We start from the raw sequence: 14,748 nt of genomic DNA on the forward strand, positions 1-14,748 counted from the left end.
AAGCCAAGGACCTTATTTAACCAAGCCCATCTTGGCCTATTCTTAGGATGTAGTGCGTAAGTCGTTCAAATGTAAGATTTGATACGATTTTTATGCGATACTACAATCATAAGAGTATCTCTTGAGAATATTTTTGGAACACGAGTGGTCGTTTATCCGATAATATCCGAAAGATGGGATGATGACTATGGGAACCTCTTGTAGAACATGTTTGGCAGGTTTAAACCCTAGTACACTCCCTTTGGGTGGTTCTTAACCGGGACTCCATGCTCGTGACTTGCAACAAACCCTTGATTCATGGTTGATCCGTTCTTGTGTATCCTTAATATCAATGGAACTTGGGTGTTGATAAGGTGTAAACCATAATCCACCAAAATGGATGATTGATATTAAGGATGACATGATCCATCTCATGACCTTTGTTTGGTGTGCTTTTCTTGATCCTTGAGTGTGATTGTTACATTCATGCACTCATTTGCATCCATATCATCAATAATAAGAAGATTTTCGAGGAACTTAAGAGGTCTATTTGCAAATTTTCAGACATGGAAAGACAAATAAGGAATACAAAGAAGTACAGTTCCAGAAAACCCGACCTGAAAGGGCTAAGGAATTTGACATCCTATGTATTAGATCCCTTGGGTTTCAAGGCTCGTTTTGGGAGGCTTCTATCTGTTCTGGCTACTCAGGTGGACGAAGGATTGATGAGTGTACTGGTGCAGTTCTATGATCCCGTGTACCGTTGCTTCATATTTTCGGATTTTTAGCTTTTGCCCACGCTTGAGGAGTATGCCTACCTTGTGGGTATACCTATTCTAGACCGGATGTTGTTCAGTGGCTTAGAGAGTATTCCTACTTCTCAAGAGATAGCTGATATGTTGTATATAGATGAATCTCTGGTTGGTGCTCATATGACTACCAAAGGTGGAATTCAAGGTCTCCCTTATGAGTTCCTCATCGCTTAAGCTACTATGTATGGGAAGGCCATGAGTGAGGACACCTTTGAGGCCATAGTTGTACTTCTCATCTATGGGCTGGTGTTGTTCCCCAACATCGACAAGTTTGTGGATGTGAGCGCTATTAGGATTTTCTCTACTATTAATCCCGTTCCGACTCTGTTGGGTGATACTTACTTTTCTTTGCATATGAGGAATGCAAAGGGTGGAGGTACCATTGTGTGTTATTTGCCTCTGCTGAACAAGTCGTTTATTTCGCACTTACCTCAGACGATCGCCTTCAAGGAGAACAAAGGATGTCTAAGGTGGTCCATGAGACTCATGTCTCTCACCAATGATGATATCTCTTGGTACAACCGTGTATATGATGGTGTGCAGATTATTGACTCTTGTGGTGAATTCTCCAATGTGCCTCTTCTTGGTACATGTGGTGGGATTAACTACAACCCTGTTTTGGCACGTCGTCAGCTTGGGTTCCCCCTAAAGGATAAACCCAATAACATTCTGTTAGAGGGAGTATTCTTTCAAGAGGGTAAAGATCCCCAAGGCTTGAAGGCCAGGATGGTCCGCGCTTGGTGCAAGATCCATAGGAAGGGAAGGAAGGAGCTAGGTCCGAAGAATTGTATCGCTTTGGAGCCTTATACTTCTTGGGTTAAGAGGAGAGCTTCCGAGTACCTCATGCCTTATGAGTATCCGAGACCTACACCTTTGGTAGTGATTGGGCCTTCAACCCTCCCTGACCAAGGAGTAGAGGAGTTGGGAAACAAAGACCGTTCACGTGCCTGGATCCGTGAACGAGAGGATTTGTTTCACCAGATCAAGGAGAAGGATGCTTTGATAGAGTTCCTCAAGCACCAGGTTATTGATGATCCTGATGATGCATGGACTTCTCTACTTCCTCAGTCTTCCACTTTTTGGAAAAGGAAGTACGATCGACTCGTCAAAGAGAAGGCAGACATGGAGGCAGCCTATGAGGAGGAGGTAAAGAGGCTTCGTGCATATTATCTTCCAGTCTCTAGAGCTTTAGATGATTGTTTTTAGGGATCCATAGGATGATCATTTTCCTTCTCTCTTGTATTATATTTGGTTACCAATAATGTAGTTCTTTGGTGTAAAAATATTTTCCAGATATTATTGATATGATATTTCCATATGTAATAAATGCTTAATATTTTCAGAATTTGCAAATAGGACTTTAAAGTTCCTCTGATAAATTAAAGACAAATCATATGCATAAGCATTGCATGCATCAAGTGCATAAGGAGGTTTTGCTCCAGGTTTCTTGGTCTATGGTCTAACTCTGTGTTCTTCATTTATTTTGAAGACAAGCTGACTCACCGGTACTACACCCGAGCCAACATTTCAAGACTGATGGATCATTTGGAACAAGAGAACCGCGAGCTTAAGGAGGAAGTAGTCAGATTGACTGTCTTGATGGAGTCATTCATGGCTGCCCAGAGCCAGTCGCCTCCGACACCTTCAACTCCTCCCTAGAGGATAGTCATCTCTGAGATTGTCTCTTCAACTGTGCCTGCGGCCAGCGCCCACTTCGCACCAACAACCATGCCAGCCGGATTTCCATGGGGGATGCCTCCCAACCTCATGCCTGAGGGTCCTGCACCCACCTTTGCTTCTCTGTCGGCATCTAGCCCAGTCCTTGTTGTTCCTCCTCCTATCGTGCATACTATGCCCAGAGTAGACGACACCATCTATCATTCTAAGTCGTATGAGGGCCCAAATGTATATGAGAAGATGGATGCGATGAATGATCAATTTCTTAAGCTCCGCAAGGAATTGAAAACTCTTCGAGGAAAAGACCTGTTCGGCAAATCTGTTGCTGAACTCTGTTTGGTCCCTAATGTGAAGATCCCTGTAAAGTTCAAGGTTCCCAACTTTGAGAAGTACAAGGGAAATACCTGCCCTCTCAGCCACCTGGTTATGTATGCCAGGAAAATGTCGACTCAGACCGACAACGACCAATTGCTCATCCACTACTTTCAGGACAGTTTGTCCGGTGCTGCCCTACGTTGGTACACGGGCTTGGACAGCGCGAAAATCCGATCCTTCAACGACCTTGGCGAGGCCTTCGTCAAGCAATATGAATACAACATGGATATGGCTCCCGATAGGGATGAATTGAGAGCCATGTCCCAGAAGGACAAGGAAACTTTCAAAGAGTACGCCCAGAGGTGGCGAGAGCTAGCAGCACAGATTGTGCCCCCGCTGGAGGAGAAAGAGATGACCAAGATCTTTCTGAAGACCTTGAGTTCTTTTTATTATGAGCAGATGATTGCCAGTGCTCCTTCTGACTTCACCGAGATGGTCAACATGGGGATGCGTCTGGAAGAAGGAGTCAGGGAAGGGCGCCTGACCAGAGGAGAAGGCTCTTCTGCCAAACGGTATGGGACGTTTGGAAAGAAGAAAGATGGCGAGGCACATGCTGTGACCTCCCATGTTAAACCAAGAAGACCCTCAGTGAGGAGGAAGACCATGCGTCCTGCCAGTAATCAACATCAGGTGGCTCACATAGCACCTATTTTTAGAGATAATCAGCAGTATCAGCATCACAACAATACTTAGCAACAACCACATCCGCAATATCAACAACAACAACACCATCCTCAACAGCAGGCCTACCAGCCTCGAAACAGTAATCAAGCTAGCATAAGTTACGAGAGGAAAAGGGTCACCTTCGATCCTATTCCCATGACATATGCATAATTTTATCCCTCTTTGATAGAGAGGAGGTTGATTACTCCAAGAGACCCACCGGCTATACCTACCAATCCTCAGTGGTGGTATAAGCCCGAATTACATTATGTTTATCATTCCGGTGCCCCCAGACACGACGTGGAAAATTGCTACCCACTGAAGACCAAGGTTCAAGACCTTGTGAGATGTGGTATTTTATGTTTCGAGGACGTAGGTCCTAATGTAAAGAAGAACCCATTGCCCGAGCATGGGAAATCTGTCAACATGGTCCAGGGTTGCCCTGGTAAATACAAAGTCAAATATGTCAGCCATATTCGACATTCTCTGGTCGAGATGCATAGATTGTTGTGTGAGTACAATCATTACGAGCACGACAATGACAGATACCGAGTTTGTTCTGTCAATCGAAGCGGATGTCGCCAAGTGCGTAAAGATGATCAAGAAATGCTGGATGAAGGAGTTATTGAGATACTTCAAAACAGAAATGTTAACGAAGATGCTGATGAAGTCAATGTAATTTCTCCAGTGTTTCGGATCCCTGAGCCTGTTATCATCAAGTATGATGGTAGCAAGCAAAAGGCTTCTCCGACTTTGACCATTAAACCAGCTGGCCTTGTGCCTTATTCTTCTGAGAAAGCGGTTCCCTATCGCTACAATGCTGTAGCATTAGAGGATGGGAAAGAGGTGCCCCTACCCTCTTCATCTGTTGTTAATATTGCCGATGTCAGCGGCCTGACCTGCAGCGGTCGTGTCTTCTCGGCTCCGCCGAAACCTCAAGCTGACGTTCGAAGGAATGATACTACTGATTATGCTGAACGCCCGGTTGGGACTGCTGTGAATGCTCCGAATCCGGCACTTGTTGCTAATCCTACCTCTACGTTAAAAACTTCTGTCTCTGTTCGCCCGAGTGGCAATGCGAATGAAGATTGTGATGAGATGCTGAGGCTCATCAAGAGAAGTGAGTACAACGTGGTAGATCAGCTTCTACAGACGCCATCCAAAATCTTTGTACTATCTTTACTGATGAATTGAGAACCACACCGAGAAGCTCTGCAGAAGGTGCTGGATGTGGCGTATGTGGATCATGAGGTCACGATAGAGCAATTCGCCAGTATTGTTGCAAACATCACCGCTTGTAACAACTTGAGTTTTTGTGATGCTGATCTCCCCGAGAAGGGAAGAGACCATAACTTGGAATTACACATATCTATGAGCTGCAAAGATGATGTCATGTCCAATATGCTGGTGGACACTGGGTCATCATTGAATGTGTTGCCAAAGTCCACTCTTGCAAAGTTGTCATATCAGGGGCCTCCCATGAGGCAGAGTGGAGTAGTGGTGATAGCTTTTGATGGGTCGCGTAAAACTGTGATTGGAGAGGTCGATCTCCCAGTCAAAATTGGACTAAGTGATTTCCTAATTACCTTCCAAGTCATGGATATTCACCCATCGTATAGCTGTCTATTGGGCAAACCATGGATTCACGAGGCAGGCGCCGTGACATCCACCCTACACCAGAAATTGAAGTTTGTGAAGAACAAGAAGCTGGTGGTGGTAGGGGAGAAAAGGCTTTCCTGGTTAGCCATTTGTCTTCCTTCTCTTATATATTTGCTGAGGATGAAGTTGGAACTCCGTTCCAAGATTTATCTATTGCTGAGCCTATTAAGAAGGGAACTTCTTCATTTGCGTCCTATAAAGATGCGAAGTTGGCCATTGAGCGTGGTGCAACTGCTGGATTGGGGAAAATGATTAAGCTGGAAGACAATAAATCCCGGGCTGGCATAGGGTATTCTTATGGTGTCTTCAACAAGCAAGGGCTGTTCAAGAGTGGTGGATTCATCCACACCGGTCGAGATGAAGAGGTTGCTGCTATTTTGGAAGAAGATGCAAAGGATTCTGACAACTTCATCATCCCTGGAGGGATCTGCAATAATTGGGTCGTTGTGTATATTCCAACAGTTATCCATAAGTCAAAGTAATGTTCATTGTGTTTGAAAACCCTTCTCCCATGCCAAAAGGAGAAGTGATGACATTGTTGGCGCATAAATACAATGATATTTTCATTCAATAAATTCATGTTAAATGTTTGTTTTTCCAATTATTTTCCCTTTTCGCTTTTGCATGAAATTGGTGATCACATAAAACCCTAAATAAAAAGAATAAAAATCAATCTTTTCATCTGCATAATGATTTTCTTTGTTTGAATTCTAAAATCTCTTTTATATCCAAAATCATTATGCAGGTTAATCAAACCCATTGAACATAATGATCCAACACCATCTCCCAACTTTGAATTCCCTGTATTTGAGGCGGAAGAAGAGGATGTTGAAGAGATTCCTGATGAGATTACCCGTCTACTTGAGCATGAAGAGAAGATCATTCAGCCACATCTTGAGAATCTGGAAACAGTCAACTTGGGGTCTGAAGATTGTGTGCGAGAAGTGAAGATTGGGGCACTTTTGGAAGAATCTGTTAAGAAGGAGTTGATTGAGTTGCTACAAGAATATGTCGACATCTTTGCCTGGTCATATGAAGACATGCCTGGTCTGGATACTAATATCGTGCAACATTTCCTATCTTTGAAGCCTGAGTGCGTGCCTGTGAAGCAGAAACTCAGAAGAACTCATCCTGATATGGCAGTGAAGATCAAAGAGGAAGTTCAGAAGCAAATTGATGCGGGGTTTCTGGTGAGTTCTACATGTCCTCAATGGGTGGCCAATATTGTGCCCGTGCCTAAGAAAGATGTAAAAGTCCGGATGTGTGTGGACTATAGAGACTTGAATAAAGCTAGTCCAAAAGATGATTTTCCTCTACCACATATTGATATGTTGGTAGATAATACAGCTAAATTCAATGTCTTCTCGTTTATGGACGGATTTTCCGGATATAACCAAATTAAAATGGCACCCGAGGATATGGAGAAGACAACATTCATCACACCTTGGGGAACATTCTGTTATCGAGTGATGCCCTTCGGTTTGAAGAACATCGGAGCCACATATCCACGAGCTATGACTACCTTGTTTCATGATATGATGCACAAGGAGATCGAGGTATATGTTGATGATATGATTGCAAAGTCAAGAAGGAAAGTTGAACATGTAGAGTACTTGTTGAAGTTATTTCAGCGGTTGAGGAAGTATAAGCTTCATTTGAATCCGAACAAGTGTACATTTGGAGTCCGTTCCGGCAAGTTATTGGGCTTTATTGTTAGCGAGAGAGGTATTGAGGTTGATCCTGCAAAGGTCAAAGCAATACAAGAGATGCCTGCACCCAAAACTGAGAAGCAAGTCCGAGGTTTTCTTGGCCGCTTGAATTATATTTCCAGATTCATAGCCCACATGACCGCCACATGTGCGCCGATATTCAAGCTCCTCCGGAAAGATCAGTCTCATGATTGGACCGAGGACTGCCAAAAAGCCTTTGACAGTATTAAAGAGTATTTGTCTGAGCCTCCGATTCTATCCCCACCTGTGGAAGGGAGACCATTGATTATGTATCTGACGGTTCTTGAAGACTCAATGGGTTGTATCCTTGGTCAGCAAGAAGAATCAGGGAAGAAAGAATATGTTATCTACTACCTGAGTAAGAAGTTCACCGAGTGTGAGTCTCGATACTCGATGCTTGAGAAGACATGATGTGCTTTGGCTTGGGCTGCTAAGCGCTTACGCCAGTATATGTTGAATCATACGACTTGGTTGATATCCAAAATGGATCCAATTAAGTACATCTTTGAGAAGCCTGCTTTAACCGGGAGGATTGCCCGGTGGCAGATGTTGTTGTCTGAGTATGATATTGAGTATCGAGCTCAGAAGGCGATTAAAGGTAGTATTTTGGCTGACCACTTGGCACATCAACCAATTAAGGATTATCAGTCAGTTCAGTATGACTTCCCAGATGAGGAGATTCTGTATTTGAAAATGAAAGATTGTGATGAGCCTACGCTCGATTAAGGCCCAGAACCTGGTTCCCGATGGAGCATGGTGTTTGATGGCACTGTGAATCAATATGGAAATGGTATTGGGGCAGTGATTATTGTTGACCGGCCTCAGATAGTTGTGACTTCTACATAAGTCCAATTACGATTGCTTAACATAGCGTGAAATTTGCCTTATGGCACACTAACTACTAACACTAACCATTAACCATTAACATTTACTTTTTGCTCTTTATATTTATGCAATTTACTATTATTGAACATATTATTTATTTTCTTTTTCCTTTCCTCATTTGAGCACTTGTTTATGTTAATGCAATTTGCCTTTTGCTCACTTGATCACATAATTGTGTATATACCATTGTGCTTGTGTTTTGTTTTGATTGTTGTGGACCAAATGCAAAGAAATGGACAAATGGACTTAGTTTCTAGGACTTTCCCTATGCAAATTGGAGTAAAAGGACCTTAATGTTGAAGATGGACTAGAAGGACCAAACCTCTAAACTCACTCTTGTCCATTCTTGATTTACTTCATGGAACTTTTGATGTGTGTGCTTTTATGCTAGGAAATTCTGTGAGAGCTCAAATTGAAGAACCATTGCCATGTTCATCCAAAGTGAAAGATACAACATACATTGAGGATCTCTTAAGAGGCTTGTTTGATTATGTTGATGGCTTGAGCTTACTATTATTTTTCTTACATATTCCAAAGGATGGGAGCTACTTGGATCATCAATATGATCTCAAGAGAGGAACTCCATTTGTGGTCTTGTTTCTTATCCCTTATCTCTTGTATGATTAGGACTTTAGCCATTCTTCTTCTTCCCTCCACTCTAACCCAAGCCAAAACTTTTGTGCAAACATTTAACACCTCTTTTAAAACATTAGAAACCAAAGCCTTATGCTTTTGATTTTCAAAGTTTTTTATAACACTTATTTTGAATTGAACTTCTAAATCAACTCTGACCATATTTTGTACATACTTTTCATTGGTAAATATAACTCATTCAAATACTTTTGTGGTTTCAATGGCCATTTTCTTAATCAAAACTTTTCATAACCTTTAGCTATTAGGTTTGAGTTATCCTTGAGGTAGATGTAATACTCACCTATATCCTTAGTGATGGATAATGAGTCTTTCATGCTTATTATAGGGTTAGCCCCTCACTAGCATGTTGAAGCTATCCTCACATGGTGGATTTGTGGTTTTAGGTTGAGTTTTCTCCCTTGGATAACAAAAGACCTTGAGGCTTTTGGACCAATCCATTCACCAACTCATTTTGAGATTTTTATCCCGAACTACGATGTTTTGATCCTAATCTTTTTTAAGATGGTACGTAGGCAATGGGTTTATCCATTCAAACACAAAATGTAAATAACTTGTATATTCTCTTATCATCTCTTCAATCATGTTTGCACAAACAATTTTTTCACAAAATACCAACCTTACAACAAGTGTGAAAAGGGCTCCCTAGGAGTACTTAGGATGTTTTGGGTGCTTAACACCTTCCCATTGCATAACCAGCCCCCTTACCCCGATCTCTGACATTTTTAATAGTTTTTTGTTAGATAAAACTTTTAGATTTTTGTTCGTTTTCTAACCATTCCTTTGGATAAATAGAAGTGCGGCGACGACTCGACTTGTATGGTTTACCTTAGATTTAGTCAATATCTCTAATGGTAACGAATACCCCGCTATAGATCCATAGAGCTTTCTGTTTGCAAAAGAACTCAAGGATCTTGACTCAATTCTTCACAATTCAATGGTTTTCCTCAACTGAACTTTGCTTCGAAACAACTTGTATATTGTTTCATTTGCCTTGTTTTAATGTGATCTAAAGTCCTCTGCATAGAGGCAACACTATTAAGCTTTGAATTTTTGAAAGCAAGTTCACTTGAACACCACAAAACTTCCATCTCTGATTTCTCTCAATCTAGAGATCTAGAGTGGAATTGAGTGGCATAGGAGTGATGTACATCACTCCACCATTCGTTTGGTACCTGGATCGTGCGTTTTGGCTCACATTTATTTCTCTGTAATTTTTGGCCTTCGTCAGAGCTAGCCGGAGAAGACGGTGGCGCTGGCCACCGTCTGGTCTCCAGATTTAATCTGAGCCATCCATTTACGTTTCCAGATTTAATCCTGGTTGTCCAACATTATGACTTATTTTAATGCACTATGTGATTCAGTTGACTAGGGTGTATGGTGAGCGTGCGCTTCCTGGTCACGTGATGATCCACGTCAATTAATGAAAGTGCATCAGACGGTCCACGCTTTTCCATCTTTTTTAATTCTGATTTTAATTTCCATTTTATTTTTTAATTCCATTTCATTTTCAAAAATTCAAATCTCCTTCATTATTGAACCAAAAATTATGGGACCAATTGCATTATTTCTCTTTTAATTTCTAGTTTCTAAAAATGATTTTTAATATTTTTTATTTTATCATTTGCTATGTTTTAGTATTTTTCTCTTTTCTAGTCATTTTTTAATTCATTTTAAATAGTTTTTAATGTTCAAAAAATACAAAAAAAAAATTCCAACCTCTTTGAATGATGATAGATCTATGAAAAATATTCTCATTAATTTATTAATTGATTTGAGATTTATTTTAGATTTTAATTCAATTAGGTTATTTTTATGCATTTTTAATTGATTTAAAATAGTTTATGACTTCTAAAATTGCTGAAATTTTTTGTCAAACTTTGTTTGACCTTGTTGAACTTGGGATAATTCACTTGGAGTTTTCAAAGTTGATTTGAAGTGAATTTGTAGTTTGACCTTTCTTTATTATTTTAATTCCAGTTTTATTTTAAATATTAAAAATGCCAAAAATATTTGACTTGTTTCTTGACTTCTCATCTTCATCTTGCTTCTGTTTTCTATTGTTTGACCTTGATCTTCCTTATCTTTGGTCAACATTTGTTGATTAGTACATACCATTTCCATTATATGCACTTTTATTCTTCATCTCCTTCTTCTTTTTCTTTTTTGATCAATGAGTTAAAGATTGGTGGTTAGCATTGATTAGGGAGGTTTAATCTTCCTTGATTCAAATCTAATTCATCTTGATCATGGATCAAGTGAATGGCTTTGCATTAAGGATAGGTTGCTTCCTAAATCATGCAAAGGACCTAAATCAATACAAGATCATTTCTCATCTTCTTTTTGGCATGGCAAGTTGTTGGAGTTTGATTCACTAATCAAGACCTCTAACTTGTGTTTTTGCCTACATTATTATTGACCGGCCTCAGAAAGTTGTGACTTTTACATAAGTCCAATTACGATTGCTTAACATAGCGCTAAATTTGCCTTATGGCACACTAACTATTAACACTAACTATTAACCATTAACATTTCATTCTTGCCCTTTACATTTGTGCAATTTACTACTCTTGTACATATTATTCATTTGCTTTTTCCTTTGCTCATTTGAGTACATGTTTATGTTAATGCAATTTGCCTTTTGCTCACTTGAGCACATAATTGTGTATATATCATTGTGCTTGTGTTTTGTTTTGATTGTTGTGGACCAAATGCAAAGAAATGAACAAATGGACTTAGACTTTAGGACCTTCTCTATGCAAATTTGGAGTCAAAGAGCAACTAGGCATTGGACCTTTAGAATTCTATAAAAGTCAAAGAGTAACTAGGCATTGGGCCTTTAGAATGCTATAAATGCTAAAGAGAACTTTGAAGAGACCACTTTCTAAACTCCTTCTTGTTCATTCTTGATTTGTTTGATAGAACTTTTTAATGTGTGTGTTCTTGTGCTAGGGATTCTAACATTGAGCCTAAGTAAGGAACCATTGCCATGAGCTCCTAAGAGAGAGAGATCTGAGAGCCATTGAAGAACTTTCCAAGAGCTTGTTTGATTGTGTTGATTGCTTGAGCATACTATTATTTTGCTTGCATATTCCAAAGGATGGGAGCTACTTTGATCATCCATATGATCTCAAGAGAGGAACTCCATTTGTGCTCTTGCTTATTATCCATTATCTCTTGAATGATTAAGACTTTAGCGATTCTTCTTCTTCTCTCCACTCTAACTCAAGCCAAAACTTTTGTGCAAACATTTAACACTTGTTTCCAAAGATTAGAAACCTAAGCCTTATGCTTTTGATTTTCAAACTTTCTTTTCATAACACTTATTTTGAATTGAATCTTCTAAGTCAACTTTGACCATATTTTGTACATACTTTTCATTGGTAAATATAACCCATTCAAATACCTTTTTTGTGGTTTCAATGGCCACTTTCTTAGTCAAAAATTTTGATAACCTTTAGCTATTAGGTTTGAGTTATCCTTGAGGTAGATATAATAATCACCTAGATCTTAGTGATGGACAACGAGTCTTCCATGCTTATTATGGGGTTAACACCTCACTAGCATGTTGAAGTTATCCTCACATGGTGGATTTGTGGTTTTTAGGTTGAGTTTACTCCCTTGGATAACAAAAGACCTTAAGGCTTTTGGACCAATCAATTCACCAACTCAATTTGACATTTTTACCCCGAACTACGAGGTTTTGATCCTAATCTTTTTTAAGATGGGACGTAGGCAATGGGTTTATCCATCCAAACACAAAAATATAAATAACTTATATATTCTCTTCTCATCTCTTCAATCATGTTTGCACAAATAAATCTTCACAAAATACCAACCTTACAACAAAGATGAAAAGGGCTCCCTAGGAGTACCTAGGATGTTTTGGGTGCTTAACACCTTCCCATTGCATAACCAACCCCCTTACCCCGATCTTTGACATTTTTACTAGTTTTTGATTCCATAAAACTTTTAGGTTTTTGTTCACTTTCTAACCATTCCTTTGGATAAATAGAAGTGCGATGGCGACTCGACTTGTATGGTTTACCTTGGATTTGGTCAATATCTCTAATGGTAACGAATACCCCGCTACAGAAAAGTGGCGACTCTGTTGGGGATATTTGCCTAGTGGGTTTTACCTACTTTTCATTTCTTGTTGTATTGTATTGTACTGTATTGTATGTAATGATTGAATTTCTTGAATGTTAATTCCTTGGGGGCTTGGTGATCTTTGTGAGATGAGTTCTATACCCGAACTCGAGTGCACTTAGGATAGGGGAATGGCGTAGTCTTGTTGACTTGTGTGGAGTTATTCCTTAGCAAGTTGACTTGCAAGCCCATTCACTTAGTGGAGGTCATGTTGGGATCAATAATGTCACACAAGTAGTTGTGGTTAGACATTACTCTTTCCAATATAGACCTTAGAAGCCAAGGACCTTAGTTTACCAAGCCAATCTTGGCCTATTCTTAGGATGTAGTGCGGAAGTCGTTCAAATGTAAGATTTGATACGATTTTTATGCGATACTACACTCATAAGAGTCTCTCTTGAGAATATTTTTGGAATACGAGTAGTCGTTTATCCGATAATATCTGAAAGATGGGATGATGACTATGGGAACCTCTTGTAGAACATGTTTGGCAGGTTTAAACCCTAGTACACTCCCTTTGGGTGGTTCTTAACCGAGACTCCATGCTCGTGACTTGCAACAAACCCTTGATTCATGGTTGATCCGTTCTTGTGTATCCTTAATATCAATGGAACTTGGGTGTTGATAAGGTGTAAACCATAATCCACCAAAATGGATGATTGATATTAAGGATGACATGATCCATCCCATGACCTTTGTTTGGTGTGCTTTGCTTGATCCTTGAGTGTGATTGTTACATTCATGCATTCATGAACTCATTTGCATCCATATCATCAATAATAAGAAGATTTTCGAGGAACTTAAGAGGTCTATTTGCAAATTTTCAGACATGGAAAGACAAATAAAGTAAAACAAAGAAGTACAGTTCCAGACAACCCGACCTGAAAGAGCTAAGGAATTTGACATCCTATGTATTAGATCCCTTGGGTTTCAAGGCTCGTTTTGGGAGGCTTCTATCTGTTCTGGCTACTCAGGTAGACGAAGGATTGATGAGTGTACTGGTGCAGTTCTATGATCCCGTGTACCGTTGCTTCATATTTCCGGATTTTTAGCTTTTGCCCACGCTTGAGGAGTATGCCTACCTTGTGGGTATACCTATTCTAGACCGATTGTTGTTCAGTGGCTTAGAAAGTATTCCTACTTCTCAAGAGATAGCTGATATGTTACATATAGATGAATCTCTGGTTGGTGCTCATATGACTACCAAAGGTGGAATTCAAGGTCTCCCTTATGAGTTCCTCATTGCTCAAGCTACTATGTATGGGAAGGCCATGAGTGAGGACGCCTTTGAGTCCATATTTGTACTTCTCATCTATGGGCTGGTGTTGTTCCCCAACATCGACAAGTTTGTGGATGTGAACGCTATTAGGATTTTCTCTACTCTTAATCCCGTTCCGACTTTGTTGGGTGATACTTACTTTTCTTTGCATATGAGGAATGCAAAGGATGGAGGTACCATTGTGTGATATTTGCCTCTGTTGAACAAGTGGTTTATTTCGCACTTACCTCAGACGGTCGCCTTCAAGGAGAACAAAGGATGTCTAAGGTGGTCCACGAGACTCATGTCTCTCACCAATGATGATATCTCTTGGTACAACCGTGTATATGATGGTGTGCAGATTATTGACTCTTGTGGTGAATTCTCCAATGTGCCTCTTCTTGGTACATGTGGTGGGATTAACTACAACCCTGTTTTGGCACGTCGTCAGCTTGGGTTCCCACTAAAGGATAAACCCAATAACATTCTGTTAGAGGGAGTATTCTTTCAGGAGGGTAAAGATCCCCAAGGCTTGAAGGCCAGGATGGTCCGCGCTTGGTGCAAGATCCATAGGGAGGGAAGGAAGGAGCTAGGTCCGAAGAATTGTATCGCTTTGGAGCCTTATACTTCTTGGGTTAAGAGGAGAGCTTCCGAGTACCTCATGCCTTATGAGTATCCGAGACCTACACCTTTGGTAGTGATTGGGCCTTCAACCCTCCCTGACCAAGGAGTAGAGGAGTTGGGAAACGAAGACCGTTCACGTGCCTGGATCCGTGAACGAGAGGAGTTGCTTCACCAGACCAAGGAGAAGGATGCTTTGATAGAGTTCCTCAAGCACCAGGTTATTGATGATCCTGATGATGCATGGACTTCTTTACTTCCTCAGTCTTCCAATTTTTGGAAAAGGAAG

This window comes from Lathyrus oleraceus, chromosome 4 (assembly GCF_024323335.1).
Source record: "Lathyrus oleraceus cultivar Zhongwan6 chromosome 4, CAAS_Psat_ZW6_1.0, whole genome shotgun sequence".
NCBI classification, from domain to species: domain Eukaryota; kingdom Viridiplantae; phylum Streptophyta; class Magnoliopsida; order Fabales; family Fabaceae; genus Lathyrus; species Lathyrus oleraceus.